The sequence below is a fragment of the Aegilops tauschii genome, chromosome 5 (genome assembly GCF_002575655.3).
Source record: "Aegilops tauschii subsp. strangulata cultivar AL8/78 chromosome 5, Aet v6.0, whole genome shotgun sequence".
Taxonomy (NCBI): domain Eukaryota; kingdom Viridiplantae; phylum Streptophyta; class Magnoliopsida; order Poales; family Poaceae; genus Aegilops; species Aegilops tauschii.
The window spans coordinates 415,277,450-415,294,968 of NC_053039.3; positions in this window are offsets into that span (position 1 = coordinate 415,277,450).

Consider the following 17,519-nt stretch of genomic DNA (forward strand, 5'->3'; position numbering starts at 1 on the left):
GCTTTGAATGATGCATACTGAACGCAAAAATAGGCTGGAGTTCAAAATAATTTAAAAACATTGAAGTGCCCGTGTAACACATTAGTTCTCGTCCGAAACCCTGATATTCCGAAAGAGATTGTCCAGTTTGTACACGAGGTGCGTCCAGTTTTCGCCGTGACCCTCTCTACTCTTTTGCGCATGCTATGCGGGTGAAATGATGATACCATGCCAAGTTCCAACATTTTCAGAGTTCATTTTGTAGTGATTTTCAATTTCACCATCATTTAGCTCTCTAAACAAATCGGTAAATGACTGAAAAATAGCAAATGATGTCAGAACGTGTTGGAAATTGATGACGTCGCTTTGAATGATGAATACTGAACGCAAAAATAGGCTGGAGTTCAAAAAAATTTAAAAAACATTGAAGTGCCCGTGTAACACATGAGTTCTCGTCCGAAACCCTGATATTCCGAAAGAGATTGTCCAGTTTGTACACGAGGTGCGTCCAGTTTTCGCCGTGACCCTCTCTACTCTTTTGCACATGCTATGCGGGTGAAATGATGATACCATGCAAAGTTCCAACATTTTCAGAGTTCATTTTGTAGTGATTTTCAATTTCACCGTCATTTGGCTCTCTAAACAAATCGGTAAATGACTGAAAAACAGCAAATGATGTCAGAACGTGTTGGAAATTGATGACGTCGCTTTGAATGATGAATACTGAACGCAAAAATAGGCTGGAGTTCAAAAAAATTTAAAAAACATTGAAGTGCCCGTGTAACACATGAGTTCTCGTCCGAAACCCTGATATTCCGAAAGAGATTGTCCAGTTTGTACACGAGGTGCGTCCAGTTTTCGCCGTGACCCTCTCTACTCTTTTGCGCATGCTATGCGGGTGAAATGATGATACCATGCCAAGTTCCAACATTTTCAGAGTTCATTTTGTAGTGATTTTCAATTTCACCATCATTTAGCTCTCTAAACAAATCGGTAAATGACTGAAAAATAGCAAATGATGTCAGAACGTGTTGGAAATTAATGACGTCGCTTTGAATGATGAATACTGAACGCAAAAATAGGCTGGAGTTCAAAAAATTTTAAAAAACATTGAAGTGCCCGTGTAACACATGAGTTCTTGTCCGAAACCCTGATAGTCCGAAAGAGATTGTCCAGTTTGTACACGAGGTGCGTCCAGTTTTCGCCGTGACCCTCTCTACTCTTTTGCACATGCTATGCGGGTGAAATTATGATACCATGCCAAGTTCCAACATTTCCAGAGTTCATTTCGTAGTGATTTTCAATTTCACCGTCATTTGGCTCTCTAAACAAATCGGTAAATGACTGAAAAACAGCAAATGATGTCAGAACGTGTTGGAAATTGATGACGTTGCTTTGAATGATGCATACTGAACGCAAAAATAGGCTGGAGTTCAAAAAAGTTTGAAAAACATTGAAGTGCCCGCGTAACACATGAGTTCTCGTCCGAAACCCTGATACTCCGAAAGAGATTGTCCAGTTTGTACACGAGGTGCGTCCAGTTTTCGCCGTGACCCTCTCTACTCTTTTGCACATGCTATGCGGGTGAAATTATGATACCATGCCAAGTTCCAACATTTTCAGAGTTCATTTTGTAGTGTTTTTCAATTTCACCATCATTTAGCTCTCTAAACAAATCGGTAAATGACTGAAAAATAGCAAATGATATGAGAACGTGCTGGAAATTGATGATGTCGCTTTGAATGATGCATACTGAACGCAAAAATAGGCTGGAGTTCAAAAAAGTTTAAAAAACATTGAAGTGCCCGTGTAACACATGAGTTCTCGTCCGAAACCCTGATACTCCGAAAGAGATTGTCCAGTTTGTACACGAGGTGCGTCCAGTTTTCGCCGTGACCCTCTCTACTCTTTTGCACATGCTATGCGGGTGAAATTATGATACCATGCCAAGTTCCAACATTTTCAGAGTTCATTTTGTACTGATTTTCAATTTCACCGTCATTTAGCTCTCTAAACAAATCTGTAAATGACTGAAAAATAGCAAATGATGTCAGAACGTGTTGGAAATTGATGATGTCGCTTTGAATGATGCATACTGAACGCAAAAATAGGCTGGAGTTCAAAACAATTTAAAAACATTGAAGTGCCCGTGTAACACATTAGTTCTCGTCCGAAACCCTGATATTCCGAAAGAGATTGTCCAGTTTGTACACGAGGTGCGTCCAGTTTTCGCCGTGACCCTCTCTACTCTTTTGCGCATGCTATGCGGGTGAAATGATGATACCATGCCAAGTTCCAACATTTTCAGAGTTCATTTTGTTGTGATTTTCAATTTCACCATCATTTAGCTCTCTAAACAAATCGGTAAATGACTGAAAAATAGCAAATGATGTCAGAACGTGTTGGAAATTGATGACGTCGCTTTGAATGATGAATACTGAACGCAAAAATAGGCTGGAGTTCAAAAAAATTTAAAAAACATTGAAGTGCCCGTGTAACACATGAGTTCTCGTCCGAAACCCTGATACTCCGAAAGAGATTGTCCAGTTTGTACACGAGGTGCGTCCAGTTTTCGCCGTGACCCTCTCTACTCTTTTGCACATGCTATGCGGGTGAAATTATGATACCATGCCAAGTTCCAACATTTTCAGAGTTCATTTTGTAGTGATTTTCAATTTCACCGTCATTTAGCTCTCTAAACAAATCTGTAAATGACTGAAAAATAGCAAATGATGTCAGAACGTGTTGGAAATTGATGATGTCGCTTTGAATGATGCATACTGAACGCAAAAATAGGCTGGAGTTCAAAATAATTTAAAAACATTGAAGTGCCCGTGTAACACATGAGTTCTCGTCCGAAACCCTGATATTCCGAAAGAGATTGTCCAGTTTGTACACGAGGTGCGTCCAGTTTTCGCCGTGACCCTCTCTACTCTTTTGCGCATGCTATGCGGGTGAAATGATGATACCATGCCAAGTTCCAACATTTTCAGAGTTCATTTTGTAGTGATTTTCAATTTCACCATCATTTAGCTCTCTAAACAAATCGGTAAATGACTGAAAAATAGCAAATGATGTCAGAACGTGTTGGAAATTGATGACGTCGCTTTGAATGATGAATACTGAACGCAAAAATAGGCTGGAGTTCAAAAAATTTTAAAAAACATTGAAGTGCCCGTGTAACACATGAGTTCTTGTCCGAAACCCTGATATTCCGAAAGAGATTGTCCAGTTTGTACACGAGGTGCGTCCAGTTTTCGCCGTGACCCTCTCTACTCTTTTGCACATGCTATGCGGGTGAAATGATGATACCATGCCAAGTTCCAACATTTTCAGAGTTCATTTTGTAGTGATTTTCAATTTCACCGTCATTTGGCTCTCTAAACAAATCGGTAAATGACTGAAAAACAGCAAATGATGTCAGAACGTGTTGGAAATTGATGACGTCGCTTTGAATGATGCATACTGAACGTGAAAATAGGCTGGAGTTCAAAAAAGTTTAAAAAACATTGAAGTGCCCGTGTAACAGATGAGTTCTCGTCCGAAACCCTGATACTCCGAAAGAGATTGTCCACTTTGTACATGAGGTGCGTCCAGTTTTCGCCGTGACCCTCTCTACTCTTTTGCACATGCTATGGGGGTGAAATGATGATACCATGCCAAGTTCCAACATTTCCAGAGTTCATTTTGTAGTGATTTTCAATTTCACCGTCATTTAGCTCTCTAAACAAATCGGTAAATGACTGAAAAACAGCAAATGATGTCAGAACGTGTTGGAAATTGATGACGTTGCTTTGAATGATGCATACTGAACGCAAAAATAGGCTGGAGTTCAAAAAAGTTTGAAAAACATTGAAGTGCCCGCGTAACACATGAGTTCTCGTCCGAAACCCTGATACTCCGAAAGAGATTGTCCAGTTTGTACACGAGGTGCGTCCAGTTTTCGCTGTGACCCTCTCTACTCTTTTGCACATGCTATGCGGGTGAAATTATGATACCATGCCAAGTTCCAACATTTCCAGAGTTCATTTTGTAGTGATTTTCAATTTCCCCGTCATTTAGCTCTCTAAACAAATCGGTAAATGACTGAAAAATAGCAAATGATGTCAGAACGTGTTGGAAATTGATGATGTCGCTTTGAATGATGCATACTGAACGCAAAAATAGGCTGGAGTTCAAAATAATTTAAAAACATTGAAGTGCCCGTGTAACACATTAGTTCTCGTCCGAAACCCTGATATTCCGAAAGAGATTGTCCAGTTTGTACACGAGGTGCGTCCAGTTTTCGCCGTGACCCTCTCTACTCTTTTGCGCATGCTATGCGGGTGAAATGATGATACCATGCCAAGTTCCAACATTTTCAGAGTTCATTTTGTAGTGATTTTCAATTTCACCATCATTTAGCTCTCTAAACAAATCGGTAAATGACTGAAAAATAGCAAATGATGTCAGAACGTGTTGGAAATTGATGACGTCGCTTTGAATGATGAATACTGAACGCAAAAATAGGCTGGAGTTCAAAAAAATTTAAAAAACATTGAAGTGCCCGTGTAACACATGAGTTCTCGTCCGAAACCCTGATATTCCGAAAGAGATTGTCCAGTTTGTACACGAGGTGCGTCCAGTTTTCGCCGTGACCCTCTCTACTCTTTTGCACATGCTATGCGGGTGAAATGATGATACCATGCAAAGTTCCAACATTTTCAGAGTTCATTTTGTAGTGATTTTCAATTTCACCATCATTTGGCTCTCTAAACAAATCGGTAAATGACTGAAAAACAGCAAATGATGTCAGAACGTGTTGGAAATTGATGACGTCGCTTTGAATGATGCATACTGAACGCAAAAATAGGCTGGAGTTCAAAAAAGTTTAAAAAACATTGAAGTGCCCGTGTAACAGATGAGTTCTCGTCCGAAACCCTGATACTCCGAAAGAGATTGTCCAGTTTGTACACGAGGTGCGTCCAGTTTTCGCCGTGACCCTCTCTACTCTTTTGCACATGCTATGGGGGTGAAATGATGATACCATGCCAAGTTCCAACATTTCCAGAGTTCATTTTGTAGTGATTTTCAATTTCACCGTCATTTAGCTCTCTAAACAAATTGGTAAATGACTGAAAACCAGCAAATGATGTCAGAACGTGTTGGAAATTGATGACGTTGCTTTGAATGATGCATACTGAACGCAAAAATAGGCTGGAGTTCAAAAAAGTTTGAAAAACATTGAAGTGCCCGCGTAACACATGAGTTCTCGTCCGAAACCCTGATACTCCGAAAGAGATTGTCCAGTTTGTACACGAGGTGCGTCCAGTTTTCGTCGTGACCCTCTCTACTCTTTTGCACATGCTATGCGGGTGAAATTATGATACCATGCCAAGTTCCAACATTTTCAGAGTTCATTTTGTAGTGATTTTCAATTTCACCGCCATTTAGCTCTCTAAACAAATCGGTAAATGACTGAAAAATAGCAAATGATGTCAGAACGTGTTGGAAATTGATGATGTCGCTTTGAATGATGAATACTGAACGCAAAAATAGGCTGGAGTTCAAATTTTTTTAAAGACATTGAAGTGCCCGTGTAACAGATGAGTTCTCGTCCGAAACCCTGATACTCCGAAAGAGATTGTCCAGTTTGTACACGAGGTGCATCCAGTTTTCGCCGTGACCATCTCTACTCTTTTGCACATGCTATGCGGGTGAATTGATGGTACCATGCCAAGTTCCAACATTTTCAGAGTTCATTTTGTAAAGATTTTCAATTTCACCGTCATTTAGCTCTCTAAACAAATCGGTAAATGACTGAAAAACAGCAAATGATGTCAGAACGTGTTGGAAATTGATGACATCGCTTTGAATGATGCATACTGAACGCAAAAATAGGCTGGAGTTCAAAAAAGTTTAAAAAACATTGAAGTGCCCGTGTAACACATGAGTTCTCGTCCGAAACCCTGATACTCCGAAAGAGATTGTCCAGTTTGTACACGAGGTGCGTCCAGTTTTCGCCGTGACCCTCTCTACTCTTTTGCACATGCTATGCGGGTGAAATTATGATACCATGCCAAGTTCCAACATTTTCAGAGTTCATTTTGTACTGATTTTCAATTTCACCGTCATTTAGCTCTCTAAACAAATCTGTAAATGACTGAAAAATAGCAAATGATGTCAGAACGTGTTGGAAATTGATGATGTCGCTTTGAATGATGCATACTGAACGCAAAAATAGGCTGGAGTTCAAAATAATTTAAAAACATTGAAGTGCCCGTGTAACACATTAGTTCTCGTCCGAAACCCTGATATTCCGAAAGAGATTGTCCAGTTTGTACACGAGGTGCGTCCAGTTTTCGCCGTGACCCTCTCTACTCTTTTGCGCATGCTATGCGGGTGAAATGATGATACCATGCCAAGTTCCAACATTTTCAGAGTTCATTTTGTAGTGATTTTCAATTTCACCATCATTTAGCTCTCTAAACAAATCGGTAAATGACTGAAAAATAGCAAATGATGTCAGAACGTGTTGGAAATTGATGACGTCGCTTTGAATGATGAATACTGAACGCAAAAATAGGCTGGAGTTCAAAAAAATTTAAAAAACATTGAAGTGCCCGTGTAACACATGAGTTCTCGTCCGAAACCCTGATACTCCGAAAGAGATTGTCCAGTTTGTACACGAGGTGCGTCCAGTTTTCGCCGTGACCCTCTCTACTCTTTTGCACATGCTATGCGGGTGAAATTATGATACCATGCCAAGTTCCAACATTTTCAGAGTTCATTTTGTACTGATTTTCAATTTCACCGTCATTTAGCTCTCTAAACAAATCTGTAAATGACTGAAAAATAGCAAATGATGTCAGAACGTGTTGGAAATTGATGATGTCGCTTTGAATGATGCATACTGAACGCAAAAATAGGCTGGAGTTCAAAATAATTTAAAAACATTGAAGTGCCCGTGTAACACATGAGTTCTCGTCCGAAACCCTGATATTCCGAAAGAGATTGTCCAGTTTGTACACGAGGTGCGTCCAGTTTTCGCCGTGACCCTCTCTACTCTTTTGCGCATGCTATGCGGGTGAAATGATGATACCATGCCAAGTTCCAACATTTTCAGAGTTCATTTTGTAGTGATTTTCAATTTCACCATCATTTAGCTCTCTAAACAAATCGGTAAATGACTGAAAAATAGCAAATGATGTCAGAACGTGTTGGAAATTGATGACGTCGCTTTGAATGATGAATACTGAACGCAAAAATAGGCTGGAGTTCAAAAAATTTTAAAAAACATTGAAGTGCCCGTGTAACACATGAGTTCTTGTCCGAAACCCTGATATTCCGAAAGAGATTGTCCAGTTTGTACACGAGGTGCGTCCAGTTTTCGCCGTGACCCTCTCTACTCTTTTGCACATGCTATGCGGGTGAAATGATGATACCATGCCAAGTTCCAACATTTTCAGAGTTCATTTTGTAGTGATTTTCAATTTCACCGTCATTTGGCTCTCTAAACAAATCGGTAAATGACTGAAAAACAGCAAATGATTTCAGAACGTGTTGGAAATTGATGACGTCGCTTTGAATGATGCATACTGAACGTGAAAATAGGCTGGAGTTCAAAAAAGTTTAAAAAACATTGAAGTGCCCGTGTAACAGATGAGTTCTCGTCCGAAACCCTGATACTCCGAAAGAGATTGTCCACTTTGTACATGAGGTGCGTCCAGTTTTCGCCGTGACCCTCTCTACTCTTTTGCACATGCTATGGGGGTGAAATGATGATACCATGCCAAGTTCCAACATTTCCAGAGTTCATTTTGTAGTGATTTTCAATTTCACCGTCATTTAGCTCTCTAAACAAATCGGTAAATGACTGAAAAACAGCAAATGATGTCAGAACGTGTTGGAAATTGATGACGGTTCTTTGAATGATGCATACTGAACGCAAAAATAGGCTGGAGTTCAAAAAAGTTTGAAAAACATTGAAGTGCCCGCGTAACACATGAGTTCTCGTCCGAAACCCTGATACTCCGAAAGAGATTGTCCAGTTTGTACACGAGGTGCGTCCAGTTTTCGCTGTGACCCTCTCTACTCTTTTGCACATGCTATGCGGGTGAAATTATGATACCATGCCAAGTTCCAACATTTTCAGAGTTCATTTTGTAGTGATTTTCAATTTCCCCGTCATTTAGCTCTCTAAACAAATCGGTAAATGACTGAAAAATAGCAAATGATGTCAGAACGTGTTGGAAATTGATGATGTCGCTTTGAATGATGCATACTGAACGCAAAAATAGGCTGGAGTTCAAAATAATTTAAAAACATTGAAGTGCCCGTGTAACACATTAGTTCTCGTCCGAAACCCTGATATTCCGAAAGAGATTGTCCAGTTTGTACACGAGGTGCGTCCAGTTTTCGCCGTGACCCTCTCTACTCTTTTGCGCATGCTATGCGGGTGAAATGATGATACCATGCCAAGTTCCAACATTTTCAGAGTTCATTTTGTAGTGATTTTCAATTTCACCATCATTTAGCTCTCTAAACAAATCGGTAAATGACTGAAAAATAGCAAATGATGTCAGAACGTGTTGGAAATTGATGACGTCGCTTTGAATGATGAATACTGAACGCAAAAATAGGCTGGAGTTCAAAAAAATTTAAAAAACATTGAAGTGCCCGTGTAACACATGAGTTCTCGTCCGAAACCCTGATATTCCGAAAGAGATTGTCCAGTTTGTACACGAGGTGCGTCCAGTTTTCGCCGTGACCCTCTCTACTCTTTTGCACATGCTATGCGGGTGAAATGATGATACCATGCAAAGTTCCAACATTTTCAGAGTTCATTTTGTAGTGATTTTCAATTTCACCATCATTTGGCTCTCTAAACAAATCGGTAAATGACTGAAAAACAGCAAATGATGTCAGAACGTGTTGGAAATTGATGACGTCGCTTTGAATGATGCATACTGAACGCAAAAATAGGCTGGAGTTCAAAAAAGTTTAAAAAACATTGAAGTGCCCGTGTAACAGATGAGTTCTCGTCCGAAACCCTGATACTCCGAAAGAGATTGTCCAGTTTGTACACGAGGTGCGTCCAGTTTTCGCCGTGACCCTCTCTACTCTTTTGCACATGCTATGGGGGTGAAATGATGATACCATGCCAAGTTCCAACATTTCCAGAGTTCATTTTGTAGTGATTTTCAATTTCACCGTCATTTAGCTCTCTAAACAAATTGGTAAATGACTGAAAACCAGCAAATGATGTCAGAACGTGTTGGAAATTGATGACGTTGCTTTGAATGATGCATACTCAACGCAAAAATAGGCTGGAGTTCAAAAAAGTTTGAAAAACATTGAAGTGCCCGCGTAACACATGAGTTCTCGTCCGAAACCCTGATACTCCGAAAGAGATTGTCCAGTTTGTACACGAGGTGCGTCCAGTTTTCGTCGTGACCCTCTCTACTCTTTTGCACATGCTATGCGGGTGAAATTATGATACCATGCCAAGTTCCAACATTTTCAGAGTTCATTTTGTAGTGATTTTCAATTTCACCGCCATTTAGCTCTCTAAACAAATCGGTAAATGACTGAAAAATAGCAAATGATGTCAGAACGTGTTGGAAATTGATGATGTCGCTTTGAATGATGAATACTGAACGCAAAAATAGGCTGGAGTTCAAATTTTTTTAAAGACATTGAAGTGCCCGTGTAACAGATGAGTTCTCGTCCGAAACCCTGATACTCCGAAAGAGATTGTCCAGTTTGTACACGAGGTGCATCCAGTTTTCGCCGTGACCATCTCTACTCTTTTGCACATGCTATGCGGGTGAATTGATGGTACCATGCCAAGTTCCAACATTTTCAGAGTTCATTTTGTAAAGATTTTCAATTTCACCGTCATTTAGCTCTCTAAACAAATCGGTAAATGACTGAAAAACAGCAAATGATGTCAGAACGTGTTGGAAATTGATGACATCGCTTTGAATGATGCATACTGAACGCAAAAATAGGCTGGAGTTCAAAAAAGTTTGAAAAACATTGAAGTGCCCGTGTAACACATGAGTTCTCGTCCGAAACACTGATCCTCCGAAAGAGATTGTCCAGTTTGTACACGAGGTGCGTCCAGTTTTCGCCGTGACCCTCTCTACTCTTTTGCACATGCTATGGGGGTGAAATGATGATACCATGCCAAGTTCCAACATTTCCAGAGTTCATTTTGTAGTGATTTTCAATTTCACCGTCATTTAGCTCTCTAAACAAATTGGTAAATGACTGAAAACCAGCAAATGATGTCAGAACGTGTTGGAAATTGATGACGTTGCTTTGAATGATGCATACTGAACGCAAAAATAGGCTGGAGTTCAAAAAAGTTTGAAAAACATTGAAGTGCCCGCGTAACACATGAGTTCTCGTCCGAAACCCTGATACTCCGAAAGAGATTGTCCAGTTTGTACACGAGGTGCGTCCAGTTTTCGTCGTGACCCTCTCTACTCTTTTGCACATGCTATGCGGGTGAAATTATGATACCATGCCAAGTTCCAACATTTTCAGAGTTCATTTTGTAGTGATTTTCAATTTCACCGCCATTTAGCTCTCTAAACAAATCGGTAAATGACTGAAAAATAGCAAATGATGTCAGAACGTGTTGGAAATTGATGATGTCGCTTTGAATGATGAATACTGAACGCAAAAATAGGCTGGAGTTCAAATTTTTTTAAAGACATTGAAGTGCCCGTGTAACAGATGAGTTCTCGTCCGAAACCCTGATACTCCGAAAGAGATTGTCCAGTTTGTACACGAGGTGCATCCAGTTTTCGCCGTGACCATCTCTACTCTTTTGCACATGCTATGCGGGTGAATTGATGGTACCATGCCAAGTTCCAACATTTTCAGAGTTCATTTTGTAAAGATTTTCAATTTCACCGTCATTTAGCTCTCTAAACAAATCGGTAAATGACTGAAAAACAGCAAATGATGTCAGAACGTGTTGGAAATTGATGACATCGCTTTGAATGATGCATACTGAACGCAAAAATAGGCTGGAGTTCAAAAAAGTTTGAAAAACATTGAAGTGCCCGTGTAACACATGAGTTCTCGTCCGAAACACTGATCCTCCGAAAGAGATTGTCCAGTTTGTACACGAGGTGCGTCCAGTTTTCGCCGTGACCCTCTCTACTCTTTTGCACATGCTATGGGGGTGAAATGATGATACCATGCCAAGTTCCAACATTTCCAGAGTTCATTTTGTAGTGATTTTCAATTTCACCGTCATTTAGCTCTCTAAACAAATTGGTAAATGACTGAAAACCAGCAAATGATGTCAGAACGTGTTGGAAATTGATGACGTTGCTTTGAATGATGCATACTGAACGCAAAAATAGGCTGGAGTTCAAAAAAGTTTGAAAAACATTGAAGTGCCCGCGTAACACATGAGTTCTCGTCCGAAACCCTGATACTCCGAAAGAGATTGTCCAGTTTGTACACGAGGTGCGTCCAGTTTTCGTCGTGACCCTCTCTACTCTTTTGCACATGCTATGCGGGTGAAATTATGATACCATGCCAAGTTCCAACATTTTCAGAGTTCATTTTGTAGTGATTTTCAATTTCACCGCCATTTAGCTCTCTAAACAAATCGGTAAATGACTGAAAAATAGCAAATGATGTCAGAACGTGTTGGAAATTGATGATGTCGCTTTGAATGATGAATACTGAACGCAAAAATAGGCTGGAGTTCAAATTTTTTTAAAGACATTGAAGTGCCCGTGTAACAGATGAGTTCTCGTCCGAAACCCTGATACTCCGAAAGAGATTGTCCAGTTTGTACACGAGGTGCATCCAGTTTTCGCCGTGACCATCTCTACTCTTTTGCACATGCTATGCGGGTGAATTGATGGTACCATGCCAAGTTCCAACATTTTCAGAGTTCATTTTGTAAAGATTTTCAATTTCACCGTCATTTAGCTCTCTAAACAAATCGGTAAATGACTGAAAAACAGCAAATGATGTCAGAACGTGTTGGAAATTGATGACATCGCTTTGAATGATGCATACTGAACGCAAAAATAGGCTGGAGTTCAAAAAAGTTTGAAAAACATTGAAGTGCCCGTGTAACACATGAGTTCTCGTCCGAAACACTGATCCTCCGAAAGAGATTGTCCAGTTTGTACACGAGGTGCGTCCAGTTTTCGCCGTGACCCTCTCTACTCTTTTGCACATGCTATGCGGGTGAAATTATGATACCATGCCAAGTTCCAACATTTTCAGAGTTCATTTTGTAGTGATTTTCGATTTCACCGTCATTTAGCTCTGTAAACAAATCGGTAAATGACTGAAAAATAGCAAATGATGTCAGAACGTGTTGAAAATTGATGACGTCGCTTTGAATGATGAATACTGAACGCAAAAATAGGCTGGAGTTCTTTTTTTTTAAAACATTGAAGTGCCCGTGTAACAGATGAGTTCTCGTCCGAAACCCTGATACTCCGAAAGAGATTGTCCAGTTTGTACACGAGGTGCATCCAGTTTTCGCCGTGACCATCTCTACTCTTTTGCACATGCTATGCGGGTGAAATTATGATACCATGCCAAGTTTCAACATTTTCAGAGTTCATTTTGTAGTGATTTTCAATTTCACCGTCATTTAGCTCTCTAAACAAATCGGTAAATGACTGAAAAACAGCAAATGATGTCAGAACGTGTTGGAAATTGATGACGTCGCTTTGAATGATGCATACTGAACGCAAAAATAGGCTGGAGTTCAAAAAAGTTTGAAAAACATTGAAGTGCCCGTGTAACACATGAGTTCTCGTCCGAAACACTGATACTCCGAAAGAGATTGTCCTGTTTGTACACGAGGTGCGTCCAGTTTTCGCCGTGACCCTCTCTACACTTTTGCACATGCTATGTGGGTGAAATGATGATACCATGCCAAGTTCCAACATTTTCAGAGTTCATTTTGTAAAGATTTTCAATTTCACCGTCATTTAGCTCTCTAAACAAATCGGTAAATGACTGAAAAACAGCAAATGATGTCAGAACGTGTTGGAAATTGATGACATCGCTTTGAATGATGAATAATGAACGCAAAAATAGGCTGGAGTTCCAATTTTTTTTAAAAACATTGAAGTGCCCGTGTAACAGATGAGTTCTCGTCCGAAACCCTGATACTCCGAAAGAGATTGTCCAGTTTGTACACGAGGTGCATCCAGTTTTCGCCGTGACCATCTCTACTCTTTTGCACATGCTATGCGGGTGAAATGATGATACAATGCCAAGTTCCCACATTTTCAGAGTTCATTTTGTAGTGATTTTCAGTTTCACCGTCATTTAGCTCTCTAAACAAATCGGTAAATGACTGAAAAACAGCAAATGTTGTGAGAACGTGTTGGAAATTGATGACGTCGCTTTGAATGATGCATACTAAACGCAAAAATAGGCTGGAGTTCAAAAAAGTTTGAAAAACATTGAAGTGCCCGTGTAACACATGAGTTCTCGTCCGAAACGCTGATACTCCGAAAGAGATTGTCCAGTTTGTACACGAGGTGCGTCTAGTTTTCGCCGTGACCCTCTCTACTCTTTTGCACATGCTATGCGGGTGAAATTATGATACCATGCCAAGTTCCAACATTTTCAGAGTTTATTTTGTAGTGATTTTCAATTTCACCGTCATTTAGCTCTCTAAACAAATCGGTAAATGACTGAAAACAGCAAATGATGTCAGAACGTGTTGGAAATTGATGACGTCGCTTTGAATGATGCATACTGAACGCAAAAATAGGCTAGAGTTCAAAAAAGTTTAAAAAACATTGAAGTGCCCGTGTAACAGATGAGTTCTCGTCCGAAACCCTAATACTCCGAAAGAGATTGTCCAGTTTGTACACGAGGTGCGTCCAGTTTTCGCCCTGACCCTCTCTACTCTTTTGCACATGCTATGCGGGTGAAATTATGATACCATGCCAAGTTCCAACATTTTCAGAGTTCATTTTGTAGTGATTTTCAATTTCACCGTCATTTAGCTCTCTAAACAAATCGGTAAATGACTGAAAAACAGCAAATGATGTCAGAACGTGTTGGAAATTGATGACGTCGCTTTGAATGATGCATACTGAACGCAAAAATAGGCTGGAGTTCAAAAAAGTTTGAAAAACATTGAAGTGCCCGTGTAACACATGAGTTCTCGTCCGAAACACTGATACTCCGAAAGAGATTGTCCAGTTTGTACACGAGGTGCGTCCAGTTTTCGCCGTGACCCTCTCTACACTTTTGCACATGCTATGCGGGTGAAATTATTATACCATGCCAAGTTCCAACATTTTCAGAGTTCATTTTGTAGTGATTTTCAATTTCACCGTCATTTAGCTCTCTAAACAAATCGGTAAATGACTGAAAAACAGCAAATGATGTCAGAACGTGTTGGAAATTGATGACGTCGCTTTGAATGATGCATACTGAACGCAAAAATAGGCTGGAGTTCAAAAAAGTTTGAAAAACATTGAAGTGCCCGTGTAACACATGAGTTCTCGTCCGAAACACTGATACTCCGAAAGAGATTGTCCAGTTTGTACACGAGGTGCGTCCAGTTTTCGCCGTGACCCTCTCTACACTTTTGCACATGCTATGCGGGTGAAATTATGATACCATGCCAAGTTCCAACATTTTCAGAGTTCATTTTGTAGTGATTTTCAATTTCACCGCCATTTAGCTCTCTAAACAAATCGGTAAATGACTGAAAACAGCAAATGATGTCAGAACGTGTTGGAAATGGATGACGTCGCTTTGAATGATGCATACTGAACGCAAAAATAGGCTAGAGTTCAAAAAAGTTTAAAAAACATTGAAGTGCCCGTGTAACAGATGAGTTCTCGTCCAAAACCCTGATACTCCGAAAGAGATTGTCCAGTTTGTACACGAGGTGCGTCCAGTTTTCGCCGTGACCCTCTCTACTCTTTTGCACATTTTATGCGGGTGAAATTATGATACCATGCCAAGTTCCAACATTTTCAGAGTTCATTTTGTAGTGATTTTCAATTTCACCGTCATTTAGCTCTCTAAACAAATCGGTAAATGACTGAAAAACAGCAAATGATGTCAGAACGTGTTGGAAATTGATGACGTCGCTTTGAATGATGCATACTGAACGCAAAAATAGGCTGGAGTTCAAAAAAGTTTAAAAACATTGAAGTGCCCGTGTAACAGATGAGTTCTCGTCCGAAACCCTGATACTCCGAAAGAGATTGTCCAGTTTGTACACGAGGTGCATCCAGTTTTCGCCGTGACCATCTCTACTCTTTTGCACATGCTATGCGGGGTGAAATGATGATACCATGCCAAGTTCCAACATTTTCAGAGTTCATTTTGTAAAGATTTTCAATTTCACCGTCATTTAGCTCTCTAAACAAATCGGTAAATGACTGAAAAACAGCAAATGATGTCAGAACGTGTTGGAAATTGATGACATCGCTTTGAATGATGCATACTGAACGCAAAAATAGGCTGGAGTTCAAAAAAGTTTGAAAAACATTGAAGTGCCCGTGTAACACATGAGTTCTCGTCCGAAACACTGATACTCCGAAAGAGATTGTCCAGTTTGTACACGAGGTGCGTCCAGTTTTCGCCGTGACCCTCTCTACTCTTTTGCACATGCTATGCGGGTGAAATTATGATACCATGCCAAGTTCCAACATTTTCAGAGTTCATTTTGTAGTGATTTTCAATTTCACCGTCATTTAGCTCTCTAAACAAATCGATAAATGACTGAAAAATAGCAAATGATGTCAGAACATGTTGGAAATTGATGACGTTGCTTTGAATGATGAATACTGAACGCAAAAATAGGCTGGAGTTCAATTTTTTTTTTTAAACATTGAAGTGCCCGTGTAACAGATGAGTTCTCGTCCGAAACCCTGATACTCCGAAAGAGATTGTCCAGTTTGTACACGAGGTGCTTCCAGTTTTCGCCGTGACCATCTCTACTCTTTTGCACATGCTATGCGGGTGAAATTATGATACCATGCCAAGTTCCAACATTTTCAGAGTTCATTTTGTAGTGATTTTCAATTTCACCGTCATTTAGCTCTCTAAACAAATCGGTAAATGACTGAAAAACAGCAAATGATGTCAGAACGTGTTGGAAATTGATGACGTCGCTTTGAATGATGCATACTGAACGCAAAAATAGGCTGGAGTTCAAAAAAGTTTGAAAAACATTGAAGTGCCCGTGTAACACATGAGTTCTCGTCCGAAACACTGATACTCCGAAAGAGATTGTCCAGTTTGTACACGAGGTGCGTCCAGTTTTCGCCGTGACCCTCTCTACACTTTTGCACATGCTATGTGGGTGAAATTATGATACCATGCCAAGTTCCAACATTTTCAGAGTTCATTTTGTAGTGATTTTCGATTTCACCGTCATTTAGCTCTCTAAACAAATCGGTAAATGACTGAAAAATAGCAAATGATGTCAGAACGTGTTGGAAATTGATGACGTCGCTTTGAATGATGAATAATGAACGCAAAAATAGGCTGGAGTTCAATTTTTTTTTAAAACATTGAAGTGCCCGTGTAACAGATGAGTTCTCGTCCGAAACCCTGATACTCCGAAAGAGATTGTCTAGTTTGTACACGAGGTGCATCCAGTTTTTGCCGTGACCATCTCTACTCTTTTGCACATGCTATGCGGGTGAAATGATGATACAATGCCAAGTTCCCACATTTTCAGAGTTCATTTTGTAGTGATTTTCAGTTTCACCGTCATTTAGCTCTCTAAACAAATCGGTAAATGACTGAAAAACAGCAAATGTTGTGAGAACGTGTTGGAAATTGATGACGTCGCTTTGAATGATGCATACTGAACGCAAAAATAGGCTGTAGTTCAAAAAATTTTGAAAAACATTGAAGTGCCCGTGTAACACATGAGTTCTCGTCCGAAACGCTGATACTCCGAAAGAGATTGTCCAGTTTGTACACGAGGTGCGTCCAGTTTTCGCCGTGACCCTCTCTACTCTTTTGCACATGCTATGCGGGTGAAATTATGATACCATGCCAAGTTCCAACATTTTCAGAGTTCATTTTGTAGTGATTTTCAATTTCACCGTCATTTAGCTTTCTAAACAAATCGGTAAATGACTGAAAATAGCAAATGATGTCAGAACGTGTTGGAAATTGATGACGTCGCTTTGAATGATGCATACTGAACGCAAAAATAGGCTAGAGTTCAAAAAAATTTAAAAAACATTGAAGTGCCCGTGTAACAGATGAGTTCTCGTCCGAAACCCTGATACTCCGAAAGAGATTGTCCAGTTTGTACACGAGGTGCGTCCAGTTTTCGCCGTGACCCTCTCTACTCTTTTGCACATGCTATGCGGGTGAAATTATGATACCATGCCAAGTTCCAACATTTTCAGAGTTCATTTTGTAGTGATTTTCAATTTCACCGTCATTTAGCTCACTAAACAAATCGGTAAATGACTGAAAAACAGCAAATGATGTCAGAACGTGTTGGAAATTGATGACGTCGCTTTGAATGATGCATACTGAACGCAAAAATAGGCTGGAGTTCA